This window comes from Mobula birostris, chromosome 12, assembly GCF_030028105.1.
Source record: "Mobula birostris isolate sMobBir1 chromosome 12, sMobBir1.hap1, whole genome shotgun sequence".
NCBI classification, from domain to species: Eukaryota; Metazoa; Chordata; class Chondrichthyes; order Myliobatiformes; family Myliobatidae; genus Mobula; species Mobula birostris.
Window position 1 is genome coordinate 28,332,212 of NC_092381.1, and position 16,637 is coordinate 28,348,848.

The following is a 16,637-nucleotide window of genomic DNA, read 5'->3' on the forward strand; positions in this document are numbered from 1 at the left end:
CACACTTATACTTCTGACTGTATGGCTAAGCACATCTCCAATGCCATATTTAAGTTTGCTGATGACACGACTGTTGTTGGCCGAATCAAAGGAAGTGATGAATCAGCATACAGGAGGGAGATAGAAAATTCAGCATCTTTAAATTCCTTAGTGTCCTCAGTTCAGAGGATCTGTTCTGGGCCCAGCATGAGAGTGCAATTACAAAGAAAGCATGGCAGTACTTCTGCAGTACTTAGAAATTTGTGAAGATTCAGCATGACACCTAACACTTCGATAAACTTCTATGTGCAGTGGAGAGTGTATTAACTGTCTGCATCACAGCCTGGTACGGAAACACCAATGCCCTGGAATGGAAAATCCTCCAAAATGTAGTAGATACGGCTCAGTCCATCACGTGTAAATGCCTCCCCACCATTGAGCATGTCTCCACGCAGCAGGAAAGCAGGGATCTCCACCAGCCAGGTCATACTCTCTTCTCACTGCTGCCTTCAGGAAGAAAGGACAGGAGCCTTCAGAGTCACACTAGCAGGTTCTTTAACAGTTATTACCCCTCGATCATCAGACTGTTGAACCAGTGAGGATAATTTCATTCACTACACCTGTCCCATCACTGAACTGTTCCCATAACCTATGGACTCACTTTCAAGGACTCTTCATTGCATGGTCTTGATACTTAGTGTTTTTTTTCTTGTTTATATTTGCACAGTTTGTTGTCTTGTGCACATTTGTTGTTTGTTCACCTTGCTGGGTGAGGTCTTTCATTGATTCTATTATGGTTATTATTCTATTAAGGATTTATGGAGTATGCCTGCTCGAAAATTACTCTTATGATTGTGTGTGGTCACATCTGTTTTTTGATAATTAATATGAACTTTGAACAAGTTTGAAACCCTGCATTCTGCACCAACTTCTCAGCCACGGATTCATCCGCCAAATCATCCTATTCCAACCCTCACTGGTGCATAGCACAGGCAGCAATCCAGAGATTCCCTATATTCCTTCTCAGGACCTCCTTCCTTTTTCTTCCTGCGTTGTTGGCGCCAATAGATACCACGACTTCTGACTGCTCACCGTAGACTGCTGTGGACCCGATCTGAGAAATCTCTGACCCTGGCACCTGGGAGGCAACGTACCATCCATGTATCTCTTTCACACCCACCTAATCTCCTGTTTGCTCCTCTGGCTATGGAATTCCCTGTCACTACTGCACTCCTCCTCTTTCCCTCTTCCCTTCTGAGCCACGGGGCCAGACTCAGTGCCAGAGACACTGTTGTTGCTGCTTCCCCCTGGTAGGTTACACCCCCCCCAATAACATCCAAAGCAGTATATTACTGAGGGGAACAGCCACAGGGGTACTCTGCACTGGCTGCTTATTCACTTTCCCTCTCCTGACAGTCACCCAGGTACCCATCTCCTGTAACTTAGAGGTGACTACCTCCCCATCTATTGCCACCTTATTCTCCTGAATGAGCCAAAGGTCATAGAGCTGCAGCTCCAGATCCTTAGCATGGTCTCTAAGGAGCTGCAGCTCGATGCACTTTGTACAGATGTAGTTATCAGGGAAACTAGAGGTCTCCCAGAGTTCCCACATCTGGAAAAATATTTGGAAGAAATAAATCTATTTTTAACATGCATCGGTATATTTTTTCTAGACATATTATTGCCTCTAAAGGTTCTGACTGTTTGCTGGTTATCGCTGACCATTTTGAAATATTTCTACATGCTTTTAAAAGAAAATTGTTTTTCACATGGGCAGTAATATAACTTGTTGGTGGTCCCGGTTTCAATGCCTTCAATATGTTCTACTTCAGCGTGCATTGGAATTTACAACCAGAGTGTTATAGTAGAGAAAACACAATCAGCGATGACAGCATTTTCTTGTTGTACTGCTCAAACCTGCAATAAAACTCCTCTGATATATAGCTTATTCCATTCATCAAGCTGAATACCCTCTTTATCGCGCATTGCCTTGTATGGTTTCTAACCTGGTCCTTATTTAATACATAAATCTTTCATCTGACTTAATTTATTCTGCAGGAATCTTCAGTCATTATGTGATTTAACCTTGATAATATTTGTTTGATCTCCAAAAGCAAGGCTTCTTTACCGAAAGCTAAATCATGTTGTGACAGCTACCCCCTAAAGCATCACGTTGCTGGCTAATTTCTTTCTCTTGTTCCTATTGATCTCAACTAGCCTTGCAATTTTTCTTTTGTTTTCTGAACAGAATCTTTTTATCGGCTTTTTGTTTTTATCATTTCCCTATAATCCTCATGCTAACTCTGATTTTTTTTTTTCCTTTCCTACATCCTTACCAAATTCTTCACACAATATAATCTAATGACCTAATAATCTGTTGCCTCCCCGGTGCCAGGGTCCACGATATCTCAGATCAAGTTCTCGGTATTCTCAGGAGAGAGGGTGAGCAGCCAGATGTCGTGGTCCACGTGGGGGCCAATGACATAGATAGGAGTAGGGATAAGGTCCTGAAGAAGGAATATAGGGAGTTAGGAAAGAAGTTGAAAAGCAGGACCTCAAGGGTGGTAATCTCGCGATTGCTGCCTGTGCCATGAGACAGAGAGGGTAGGAATAGGAAGTTATGGCAGATGAATGCGTGGCTGAGGAGTTGGTGCAGGGGGCAGGGGATCAGATTCTGGATCATTGGGATCTCTTCTGGGGAAGGTCTGACCTGTACAAAAAGGACGGGCTGCACCTGAACTGGAAAGGGACCAATATCCTGGCAGGCAGGTTTGCTAGAGCTGTTGGGGAGGGTTTAAACTAGTTTAGCAGGGGGGTGGGAATCAGAATGTGAGCGCAGAGATGAGAGTAGAAGGACAAGGGCATGATGCTATGTGTTCTGAGCTGGTGAGGAAGGACAGGCAGGGGACAAAACATAAAGGTAGCCAGTCAGAGGGGTTGAAGTGTGTCCATTTCAACGCTAGGAGTATTAGGAATAAAGGGGATGAACTTAGAGCATGGATCAGTACGTGGAACTACAATATTGTGGCTGTTACTGAAACCTGGCTGGAGGAAGGGCAGGATTGGCTGATGCAGGTACTGGGGTTTAGGTGTTTTAAAAGGAATAGGATGGGAGGTGGGGGGTGAGTAGCATTACTGGTCAGGGATAGTGTCACGGCTATAGAAAGGGAGGACGCTGCAGAGGGAGGGTCCACTGAGTTGGTGTGGGTAGAAGTCAGAAATAGGAAGGGATCAATCACTGTGCTGGGAGTAGTCTATAGGCCCCTAAATAGCCTTTGGGACACCGAGGAGCAGATAAGCAAGCAGATTTTAGAATGGTGGAGGAAATACAGGGTTGTAGTTATGGGTGATTTCAACTTCCCTCATATTGACTGGCACTTCCTGACTGCAAGGGAGATAGATGGGGCTGAATTTGTCAGGTGTGTTCAAGAAGGATTCCTGACACAGTATGTGGACTGGCCAATGAGAGGAGAGGCCATACTGGATCTAGTTCTGGATAATGAACCTGGTCAGGTGGCAGACCTCTTGGTGGGGGAGCACTTTGGTGAGAGTGACCACAACTCCCTTAGCTTCAGCATAGCAATGGACAAAGATAAAAACAGACAAAATGGGAAAGTGCTTAACTGGGGAAGGGCTAACTATGAAGGGATGAGGCAGGAACTAGCGAGAGTAAATTGGAAACAGATCTTCAAGGATGAAAGCACAGAAGTAATGTGGAGGAAGCTTAGGGACCACTAGTGCTGGGTTCAGGATAGGTTTGTCCCACTGAGACAAGGAAAAAATGGTAGGAAAAGGGAACCGTGGCTGACAAAACACGTGAGGCAACTCGTTAAGAGGAAGAAGGAACCATATGTTAGATATAAGAAACTGGAAGCAGGAGGGGCTCATCAGAAATATAGGGTAGCCAGGAAGAAGCTTAAGAAAGGACTTAGGAGAGCTCGAAGGGGCATGAGAAGGCCTTGGCATGTAGGATTAAGGAGAACTCCAAGGCATTCTGTGCGTATGTGAAGAACAGAAGGATGACAAGAATAAAGGTGGGGCCACTAAAGGATAAAGAAGGCAACGTGCCTGGAAGCGGAGGAGGCTGGGGAGGTCCTAAATGAATACTTTGCTTCAGTATTCACAAGTGAAAAGGACCTTGATGAGGATGAGGTCAAAATAGAACAGGCCTGTGTGCTGGACTATGTGGAGATTAAGGAAGGAGAAGTGTTGGATCTTCTTAAGAACATCAAGATTGTTAAGTCCCCAGGGCCGGACACGATATACCCCAGTTTGCTGTGGGAAGTGAGAGAAGAGATCGCTGGAGCAGTAGCTATGATATTTGAATCCTCTTTGGCTGCAGGAGAGGTGCCGGAGGATTGGAGAATGGCAAATGTAATTCCCTTGTTTAAAAAAGGTAATAGGGAAAATCCTAGGAACTATAGACCGATGAGTCTTACGTCGGTGGTATGCAAACTATTGGAGAGAGTTCTTAAGAATAGGATCTACGAGCACTTGGAGAAGTACAGTCTACTAAAGGATAGTCAACATGGCTTTGTGAAGGGAAGGTTGTGCCTCATGAGCCTAATTGAGTATTTTGAAGAGGTAACAAAAGAAATTGATGAAGGTAGGGCGGTAGATGTGGTCTACATGGATTTTAGCAAGGAACTTGACAAGGTCCCCCATGAGAGACTCATCCAGAAAGTCATGAGGCATGGGATCAGTGGAACCTTGGCTGTTTGGATAAAAAATTGGCCTAAAGGAAGAAAGCAGAGGGTAATAGTGGAAGGAAAGTATTCTGCCTGGAGGTCGGTGACTAGTGGAGTGCCGCAAGGATCTGTCCTGGGACCCTGCTCTGTGTGATTTTTAAAAATGACCTGGATGAAGAGGCAGAAGGATGGGTGCGTAAATTTGCGAACAACACAAAGATTGGAGGAGTTGTGGATGGATCTGTAGGTTGTCGAAGGTTACAAGAGGATATAGACAGGATGCAGAGCTGGGCAGAAAAGTGGCAGATGGGGTTCAATCCGGATAAGTGTGAGGTGATGCATTTTGGAAGGACAAACCAGAAGGCTGAGTACAGGGTTAATGGTTGGTTACTTAAGAGTGTGGATGAACAGAGGGACCTTGGGATTCAAATCCATACATCCCTCAATGTCGCTGCACAGGTTGATATGATATTTAAGAAGGCCTGTGGGATGCTAGGCTTCATTAATAGGGGGATTGAGTTCAAGAGTAGAAAGGTCATGTTGCAACTCTACAAATCTCTGGTGAGACCACACTTAAGAGTATTGTGTTCAGTTCTGGTCACCTCATTATGGGAAGGATGTGGAAGCTATGGAGAGGGTGCAGAGGAGATTTACCAGGATGTTGCCTGGATTGGAAAACAAGTCTTATGAGGCAAACAACACACATCAAAGTTGCTGGTGAACGCAGCAGGCCAGGCAGCATCTCTAGGAAGAGGTGCAGTTGACATTTCAGGCCGAGACTTAGTCCTTCTTGCCTGATCTGGGTGTTTCCAGCAATTTTTGTCTTAATTTATTTTTCATTCAAAGTGCACTCACTGCTGTGTTGTTTGCAGGTGTAAGGTGTAACCAGTTATCATCTCTCAACCTTCTTCGCTCCAAAAAGAAAAGCCCTAGATAACTCAATCGATCTCATAAACCTAAGCAGCATCCTGGTAAAACTTCTCTGCACACTCTCTAAAGCTTTCACGTCTTTCCTATTATGAGGTCACCAGAGCTGAATACAATATTTCAAGTGTGGTCTAACCAAGTAAAACAGAAATAAACATTATTTACATTGAGAAACAATTTAAATTTAATGCAGTCAATTTAAGCACATTTCACTAACAATAAATACTTGACATATTCCCTAGTAAGTTTTAACGTCTACCATCTACCATTATCTATCTTCTACCTTCTAATCTATCCTTTGCTTACAGTCCAAAACTTTTCTTCAATGGGACAAATAGAGATGATAGAAGAGTTCTGCGTAGAAGCTCCTTGCAAAGGCTTTAAGAGTTTGTACCAGTCATCTGCAAATGCACCTCCATGATCATTGATACCTTTATTTGTCACATTATTGTCACATTGATATCTTTATTGGAGTACAGAGTAGAAGTAGTTGCTTTCTACTCATGCCAGGTATCTCACAGTTTTTCATCTCATCTACAAGCTATAACCTATGTACAAAAATATTGTGAATTACATGAGCAACTTATTCTGGGCTGAATGGACACGAGTTAACTGTCTTCACAATGATAACATAAGAAATAGGAGCAGGAGTCGGCCATCTGGCCCGTCAATCCTGCTCTGCCATATAATAAAATCATGGCTGATCTAATCTTGCTCTGTATCTTGCTCTGCTATCCAATGTTTTTCTAACCTTTTTTATCTTCATAAATTTCTCTTCACTTAGTTGCTATTTTCCCACCTAGTGAAATAATCTATCTATATTCACTATATCTTAACACGTCCTAATCTTGAGATTATTGAGATTATCCTTCCATCCCTTCAGTCGAAATATTCTTACTTCTCAATTTCTTCCAAATTAGTAATACATTATCTCTTCAAGCAGAGTCAAGGTTGAGTTTGAACTAGGAATTTATTTAAGTACTGAATAGGATCAACAAGTTATTTGAGCCACTTGTGTTCCTATTCCAGTCTCAGGAATTCTCTAGTCTAAGGGATTGGGGATGCTCAGCCGATGAGTAGCTTCAGGACTGAATTAAGATAAAAATAGTTTCAGGAGAACCACACTGTCTATGAGAGTTATTCAGTTTACATTGCTAAGGCTTTTAATTTCCTCCACACCCTCATGATTTAAGGTGCTTTGAATTCTTTACTTTTTAATGCACAAGTAATATTGTCAGTTAGCAGGGCAAATGCGATAATTTGAAGAAATGGGTTAAAATTAAGTATGTGTTTACCTGATTAAATCAACTATTGAGTACGTTATACATGTATTCACTGGAGTTTATTGTGTGATTCACTGGAAAGGTACAAACTTGTGGGAGATCACAGCAGGATGGATGCTAAGAAACTTCCCCTTTCAGAACAGAGCAATAAGATTAATGGAAAAGGGATCAGAAATTTAGGAATGAGATGAGGATTAAAACATTATTAGGCCTTTGAATCTTTCAAATTTGCTACTGGAGGACTGCAGATCCTAGCCTATGTGTACATTCAGGACTTATTCATTGTGGGCATGCTATGTTGGCACTGGAGTATGTGGTGATGCCTGTGAGCTGTCCGCATTACTTCCTTGAGTGCATTGTTTGTTAAAGCATATGGCACATTTCACTATGTTTAATGTACGTGTGATAAGTAATTCTGAATCTAAACTTAAATCTGAATCTAAACTTAAATCTTAATCAGTTCTTGGAATAGGACAACAGGGAAAATAAAGCAGAGGGGAGAGAGCAGGAACATGTAATGCGAAAGTTCGACCATGCCTTAATGAATAGTAATACAGATCTCCTGAAACACAAGGCTAACTTCTGCTTCTATTTCTTATACCCTCTTCACTTTCGCAAAGTATAAAAAATGGCAAAATATTTCAAGAATACTTTACTCTGTCCTGTTACTCTTATTGGGCTCATTGCTGCCACCTTAAGTGCATCCAATGCAAGTGTTAGAACTTGCATTGTAAAATATAACTTCAGACAAATGTAATTTAAGCTGAAACAATTAGAAGTCCAATGTATAATTAGTCTGTTAAGCTATTTTCTGTCAAGATTAAGATATGCTATAAATTGTTGATTATTTTAAAAATACATAATTTCTCAAATTCTGTCTCTGGCTTTAAACAAGTCTTGTCATCAATAATTCCATCTGTGGCTGTTTTAACTGAGATATCAAATAAATGACTTAAAATCGTGATGAAATACTGGAGATGAACATACAATGTAATCACCTTCCATGGCATTACTTTTGTCCTGATCTATTTGAAATATGGGTTCATCCAAAATTCGGTAATGTCAACTATCCATTTATTAACTCTCCCATTCCACTCTCCAGAAAGATTGCACTAGTTGTCATCACCTTAAGATACATAAGTATGTCTAAGAGACATATTGTGCTAATATGGTAGTGGTTTTAAAGAAGATGAAAACTATTTTGGTCCTCAGTGGACTAATATAATGTGGAACGATAGATGTCTTGGCAAATGATCTGTTGAGAACTCTCTGAGCTTGAGCTTTTAATCTTTTCCTATCTATATTTGCAGCTGATGCTGATATACAAACATGACTGTAAGATATTGTTCCTAGGATATAAAATTTTCCAAAAATTGACACCCAGGGAGATATTTATTGTAAAATGTACACACCACATCTGTACATTAAAGGGAAGGTGTACTGGTGCTTTTTACTATGGTTGATAACTTACTCTCTAACTGTGCCAATCACTACTTCTGTTGTACCCCATGCTCCCCAGAGACAAGACAGCCTACGTGCCACACAAAAAGTATTACCCCAACTGTTAATAAATCTTTTTCCTCATTTTTCTTTCTACTATAATTACTAAAAAGTGGCGAGAGCCATGGTTTTTAAGTTTTGCAGAAAGGTGTATGCTCCCACATGGTGTATTATGGAATGAACGTTATTTCTATTGTACTCATTTCTCAGCCTCCAGGTACACCATCCACATCATTGCATTTTTTCATGAAATCAGGCTATCTTCCTTTAACAGCCACCCTTGGAAGCCTTGAGCAACATGCACAGAATGCTCGAGGAACTCAGCAGGTTAGGTAGCATCAATGGAGGAAATTAAAGAGTCAACATCTCGGTCTGAGACCCACCATCAAGGCTGAGCATTGATTCCCTCCATAGGTATTGTCTGACTTGCTGAGTACATCCAGCTTTTTTTTATGTGTGTTATTTTAACAGCTTTAGCTGTCTTTCATCTATTTGTATTGCAGCTCATGCTGGTTTAAATGTAATGAAAAAAGGCAGCTATTGCAAATGTAAAATTACAGGAACCATTTTAACAACCTCCATCCAATAGAAATCATGTGGAATGTGAGTTAAAATGCAGGCAGTATTCCTGTCACTTGATTAATACCGCCTGGTTGTTTCAATGCTATTGCTTTCTCAAGCAACTGAGATAGTGTCACAGAATCATAGAGCACCAAAACAGGCCCTTCAATCAAGATACCCAAGGTTGTCCGATTTGCCACTGTTTGATCATATCTTTCCAACTATCCTTTAAAGTGTTATTGTATCCACCTAAGGCACTTTTCCAGTAGGTCATTTCACATATGTATTACCTTTTGTGTTGGGGGAGAAGAAAAGAAGAAGTTCCTACCATATGTTTCCCCTCTCATCATAAAACAATGTCCTCCAGTTCTTGATACCCCAACCCTGGGAATGACTGAGTGTATTAATGTTATCCATTCCCCTGGTGATCTTGTACACCTCTATAAGATCACCTCTCGGTCTTCAATGCTCTGTGGGAAAAAAAAGTCCTAACCTCTCCCTATAAGTCAGTCCCTTAAATTCAGGTAACCTCTGTAGGCTCTCCTGACTTGGATATATGCATTTATATAAACAAAGAAAACTTGAATTTCTGCTTAAGATCAGGTGAGATGAATACCAATTGTTTCCTCGTGGATCCAGGGGAAGCCTCTATCCCGGATAGCCCATTCTTTCTTCACCCCAGTAAGTGCTTAACTCCTGGCTTTGCGGCATCAAAGCCAACTAATATGCAAGAGCCAACAAAATTATTGATATACCAGCAGCTGACTGCTTCATGGTGACAGACAACAGACACAATAAGCTGGTCTTATCCTTCAACAGCTGACCTGCAACAGTTCTTGACTCCCTGCTTAACATTCTAAGGCAAAAGTCAAACATTCAACAATCATGATTCAAATGTTATAAGGTTTATTTTCTTTTTTTCCCAAAAGCTAACATCGCTAACTTTGTACAGAAAGATCTGGAGAGCTCTGTGATAAGAGGTTTACCTTTCTCCACCATCAAAGTTCAAAGTATATTTATTATCAAAGTACATGTATGTCACCATATACAGCCCTGAGATTCATTGTCTTGTGGGCATACTCAATAAATCCATGATAGAATACCTTCGTCTTGATAGCAGAAGTGAGAAGAGAGCGTGATCTAGGGGATGGGGGTTCTCTGATGATGGATGTTGCTTTCCTGCTACATCGCTTCGTGTAGATGTGCTCAATGTTGCGGTGGACTTTATCTGTGATGCACTGGGCCGTATCCATTAATTTCTGTAGTGTTTTCTGTTCAAGGGCATTGGTGTTTCCATACTAGGCTGTGATACTGAAAGCCAATATACTCTCCACCACACATCTATAGAAGTTTGTCAAAGTTTTAGATGTTATGGTAGACAGATATCAGTTTACCAGCATTCCTGTTATTGAGCGTCGGCCGTATAATCAAGATGACTGAGCAACCAGTCAGACTGAAGAATTCTTACAGGACAACAAACCAGGAAGCAAAAAAAAAAAAAGCACAATGTCTTCCAAGCATGTTGCAGGCCCTCAAATTTAAAAAATGGAAGTTACAAGAAATAGTAAAATATAACTAGTTACTACATTTGTGTTTGGAATGATGGTAACACTGTCAATATAACGTAGAATTGCTAACATCTTCTGGAATAGATATATACACAGTTAGACTCAGCAATGCAACAGCTAGTAGGATTGAGTCTCCACATATCATTTGGTGAGAAGGAGTAGGGAGTATTGATTTCTTCCTCTCAGTGGCATCTTCATAGGTAAATACATTTAAAAATAAAATATCTTCTTAGGAATAGAGAGTTTGCTGAGAGGTAATTATTGTTTATTGCACCCTTCCCTGCTTAAAACACATAAAAGAGAATTTAACAATTTTAAGCTATTTTATATTATGAAAACTTCATGGTCAACTTACTGGTCCCTCAAGATTATGAGAAAGCAAAGAAGCTACATGATCCCTTTCCCAAAGGAAATCCAGGGATTTGATGCCTTCAATTTTTTGTATTTCCTGGTCAAAATGTATAATTTTGTTCTTGGAATATGATGTCAATTCCACACTCAAATCATAGTGAATTATGGTAGATTCAATCTCTTTAATTCATAAAACCAGGGCCAAAATGGTCAATGTTGCCCAATCCGCCGCAGTGACAATAAATCACATGCCTCATTTTTCATCTGCTGACATTGAGAGAAGCAGACAATTTGTCTCATAAATTCAAGTTACTCCAGAGAGAAAAAAAATTATATTTCAATCAGTTTGGATGCCTCATGCTTGATGAGATGTAGAGTTTGTATGAGAAGTAGCAGATGGAGGTCAACCCGGAAAAGTGTGAAGTTATTCTCTTTTGGAAGGTTAAATTTGAAGGCAGAATACAGGGTTAAAGGCAGGATTCTTAGCAGTGTGGAGAGGCAGAGAGATCTTGGGGGTCCTCCAAAGTTGCCATGAAAGTTGATGGGGTTGTTAAGAAACTTTATGGTGTGTTGACCTTCAGTAGTCTAGGGATTGCACTCAAGTGCTGCAAGGTAATATTGCAGCTCTATAAAACACAGATTAGACCACCCTTGGAATACTGTGTTCAATTCTGGTTGCTTATTACAGGAAGAACATAGAAGCTTTAGAGAGTTTGAAGAGGAGGTTTATCAGAATACTGCCTGGACTAGGGCGCATATCTTACGCGGATAGGTTGAGCAAGCTAAGGCCTTTCTCTTTGGAGTAAAGAAGGATGAGAGGTGTCTTGACAAAGGTGTACAAGATGATAAGAGGATGGATTGAGTGACTAGCCAGAGACTTTTTTCCCCAGGGTGGAAATGGCTAATCGTAGTATAATGGAGGTAAGTATAAGGGTGATGTTAGAGTTAAGTATTTTACACAGAGATTGGTGAGTGAGTGGTGGTGATAGATGCAGGTACTATAGAAACATTTAAGAAGCTCTTAGATAGGCACATGGACAATAGAGAAATGGAGGACTATGTAGGAAGAAATGGTTAGATTGATTTTTGAGTATGTTAACTGGTTGGCACCACATCATGGGCAAAAGGGCCTGTACTGTGCTGTAATGACCCATGTTCTATGTTCAACCTATTTGTCTATTGATCTGCTTTGCTGGGAAGCAGAGGTCCAGACTTCATGATAGATTCCAGAACAGATGGTGTGCATTAATAATGGGATCATAGGCGTTAGAGAAAGTGTCAGCAAATAATTCATATTGCCCCAATAATGAATCACGAAGGGTAAGAGATGCCATTACGGGGGATATGGAACTGGAACCTAATGAGGTTTTTTCTTTGCAACATGGTTATCTTTGTACTGCTCTGGGACCATACAATATACAAATATAATGTCGCGTGAGTAACGTATCAGCAAGTGGGAATTAGGGGCAGGAAGTAGATCACTTAGACACGTTTCAAGATAGCAGTTAATTGACTATTTGTCCAGAAGGCAGTGCTTATGTTGCTTCTGGATCCTGATGAGGGTGACAGATGCAATAAACACTGCACTGTTCTTCACATTGTTAAATTTCAATGCCATTGCTCAAGTCCTCCAGACAAGTCCTAATCTGAACATGATGCAAACAGCAATGGAATGCAGCCAGAAAGTGCTGACATATCTGGCTCTGCTACGGATTTGGATACTGTGAATCACTCTACAGGGAACTGTGTGTGTTCTGACTTAAATAACACAACTACATCAGCGGCGGTTTGAACTTCCGGCTATCAACAACAGGGAGAGAGGGAGGGAAGGAAGCCAAAAGAAAGAAAGATTGAATGAAAGAAAAAGACAATAAGAGAAATAGAGGAGAAACTTCACAGATATAAAGACAGACTTGCATTTATATAATATATTTTATATCCCATTTAACACATCCCAAAGCACTTCTCAATTAATAAAGTGCCTTTGAAGTGTTGTATAGGAAACATAGCAGCCTGTTTGCACCCAGCAAATTCCAGAAACAATGTGACACTGACCACATGATGGGGATTTTTTTAGTCTTATTATGATAACCACTGAGGTTCAGTGAGACTACAACTAGAGTTCATAGGTTAAGGGTGAAAGGTGAAATATTTAAGGGGAACCTGAGGAGAAACTTCTCCAATTAGAGCAGGGGTTCCCAAACTTTTTTTTATGCCATAGACCAATACCATTAAGCAAGGGGTCCATTGACCCCAGGCTGGGAACCCCTGATTTAGAGGGTGGTGTGAGTGTGGAATGAGCTGCCAGTAAGGTGTGGGTGCAGGTCAATTGCAGCAGTTGAGAGAAGTGTGGGTAAGAACATGGATGGGAGGGGAATGGAGGGCTATTTCCCAAGTGAGAGTTGATAGGAACTAGGCTGAATAACAATTGTCTCCATTCAAATGAACGGAGGCCCTGACCTGCCTCAAGTTGTTGGAGTAGATTTACAATTTTGTCCTTTGTCGTTTGCATCCCCAAGAAAGCAGTGCAAGTGCTGAATAGCCTGTTTCTGTGCTGTAGTGCTCTACAACTCTAGTACCTCCATGATTAACCATAGGGTTTGGGCACAAGAGATACCCAAGAGATATGATATTACTCTAAAATACCATAAAATCTTTTACATCCGCCTGGGAGAACAGATGGGGTCTTAATGTAACATCTACTCCCAGATGATAGATTCTAACTCAGACTTAGTGGTGCATAAAACCTTCTGTGCACGGTATAATGATGTAAGCATTCTCATAAGAAGCTGCCATGTCTCACAGACCAAGTACAGAGACAATCACGAATCTTTGCCAGCCTTTTCTCAACCCCATTTTCTCAGGGATGCAAGTGGCAAAGGTGAAAGATGTAAAGCAAGGAGAAATCTACTCTAAGAGCCTGAAGCAGAGTAGTGCCTTCAGTCATTTGAATAAAAACAATACAGGACTTTTAATTGCAATTGTTGAATTTAGTTTCGTGTTTCCGAATGTCAATGACATTCAAAAATATTGAAATATCTAAGCAAAACTCACAACACGCTGGAGGAACTTAGCAGGTCGGGCAGCATCCATGGAAGCGAAGGGTCGACGTTTCGGGCCGGAACCCTTCATCAGGACTGTAGAGGGAAGGGGCAGAGGCCCTATAAAGAAGGTGGGGGGAGGATAGGAAGGGGAAGGCTGGTAGGTTCCAGGTGAAAAACCAGTAAGGGGAAAGATAGAAGGGTGGGGGAGGGGAGGCAGGGAGATGATGGGCAGGAAAGGTGAAGAAAGAATAGGGGAAAACACAATGGGTAGTAGAAGGAGGCGGGACCATGAGGGAGGTGGTAGGCAGCTGGGGTAGGGGGCAGAGTGAAATAGGGATAGGGGAAGGGAGGGGGAGGAAATTACCAGAAGTAGGAGAATTCTATGTTCATACCAAGGGGCTGGAGACTACCTAGACGGTATATGAGGTGTTGCTCCTCCAACCTGAGTTTAGCCTCATCATGGCAGTAGAGGAGGCCATGTATGGACATATCTGAATGGGAGTGGGAAGCAGAGTTGAAGTGGGTGGCTACTGGGAGATCCTGTCTGTTTTGGCGGAAGGAGCGGAGGTGCTCGACAAAGCGGTCCCCCAATCTGCGTCGGGTTTCACCGATGTAGAGGAGGCCGCACCGGGAGCACCGGATGCAATAGATGACCCCAACAGACTCACAAGTAAAGTTTTGCCTCACTTGGAAGTACTGTTTAGGGCCCTGAATGGTGGCAAGAGAGGAGGTGTAGGGACAGGTTTAGCACTTGCACTTACAGGGATAAGTGCCAGGTGGGAAATCCGTGGGGAGGGACGTGTGGACCAGGGAGTCGCGGAGGGACCGATACCTGCAGAAGGCGGAGAGGGGTGGAGAGGGAAAGATGTGCTTAGTGGTGGGGTCCTGTTGAAGGTGGCGGAAGTTGCGGAAGATAATGTGTTGGATCCGGAGGCTAGTGGGCTGGTAGGAGAGGACAAGGGGAACTCTGTCCCTGTTGCGGTGGCGGGAGGATGGGGTGAGGGCCGAAGTGCGGGAAATGGAGGAGATGCAGGTGAGGGCATCATTGATGACAGCAGAAGGGAAACCACGATCCTTAAAGAAAGAGGACATTTGAGATGTCCTGGAATGGAAAACCTCATCCTCGGAGCAGGTGCTGCGGAGACGAAGGAACTGGGAATGGGGAATGGCATTTTTGCATGTGGCGGGGTGGGAAGAGGTATAGTCGAGGTAGTTATGAGAATCAGTGGGCTTGTAGAAGATGTCAGTGGACAGTCTCTTCAGAGATGGAGACTGAGGGATCAAGAAAGGGGAGAGAAGTGTCCGAGATAGACCAAGTGAATTTGAGGGCTGGGTGGAAGTTTGAGGTAAAGTCAATGAAATTGACGAGCTCAGCATGAGTGCAGGAAGCAGCACCAATGTAGTCGTCAATGTAGCAAAGGAAAAGTTGGGGAGCAGTACCAGAATAGGTTTGGAGCACAGACTGTTCCACATAACCAACAAAGAGGCAGGCATAGCTAGGGCCCATGCAAGTTCCCATAGCTACACCCTTGTTCTGAAGAAAGTGGGAAGAGCCAAAAGAGAAGTTATTGAGTGTGAGTACCAGTTCCGCCAACCGGAGGAGGGTAGTGGTGGTGGGGAACTAGTGAGGGCTATTATCCAGAAAGTAGTGGAGGGCTTTGAGGCCTTCTTCATGTGGAATGTATTGTATAGGGATTGGACACCCCAGCATCTGCAGATTATTTTGTGTTTATGATTGAAATATCTAATAGGTTTGACAGTCATATAAGCCAAAACACATGCACGGTACAGTGGCCTGCTAGCGGAGTGGTTAGCACAGAGCTTTACAGTACAGGCGACCTGACCCTGCCTGTAAGGAGTTTATACATTCTCCCCGTGACCGCATGGGTTTCCTCCAGGTGCTTCGGTTTCCTCCCACAGGCTAGACTGTCCAGACACACGGTGTGTTAATTGGTCATTATAAATTGACCCATGATTAGGCTAGAATTAAAATCGGGGTATCGCTGGGCAGTGCAGCTCGGAGGGGCAGCAAGGACTATTCCATGCTGTATCTCAAAAAAAAACGTGCCTTAGATAGTTGTCAATGCTTTGTCATCTATTTCATGCCTAAGGTTTGTTCTGAAACACCTCTCAGTTCAGCACCCTCATCCCTCTTCCTCAAATGTCGTCACTGAGCAGGAGCATGCCACTGAGAATAAAACTAACTGCTACAAAGTTACTCAAATAGGGAAAGTGGAAAAGCGTGACTGAAAACAACTTAGTCCAGAAATCAGCCATGGTTAGAGGCATCTGTCACATCAATGACAGCAAAACCAAAATCATCATCTGGAGGATATAAACAGAATAAATACTTAATGTGTAAAGATTAGCTTTATAGGCCTCATGGGCATCGAAATATTGTAATATACAGTGAAATACATTGTTTGCAGCAATGACCAACATAAGATGTGCTGGGGGCGGCTGCAAGTGTCAAAATTCAAAGTACATATATGTTACTATATACAACCATGAGATTCATTTTCTTGAGAGCATACTGAATGAATCCGTAATAGAATCAATGAAAGACCGCACCAAATGGGGTGTTCAACCAGCGTGCATAAGACAACAAACCGTGCAATTATGTAAAGAAAGAAATAATAATAATAATAATAATAGATAAAAAGCAATAAATATTGAGAATATTAAATGAAGCGTCCTTGAAGGTGAGTCCATAAGTTGTGAGAGCATTTCAATGAT

General features: G+C 42.1%; 1 protein-coding gene across 8 annotated transcripts in view; it reads left to right on the plus strand.

The window, feature by feature from the left end:
* The window catches only part of LOC140205808 (palmdelphin-like), a 140,829-nt gene that overhangs the window by 58,457 nt on the left and 65,735 nt on the right, over positions 1-16,637 (plus strand). The window lies entirely within an intron of this gene.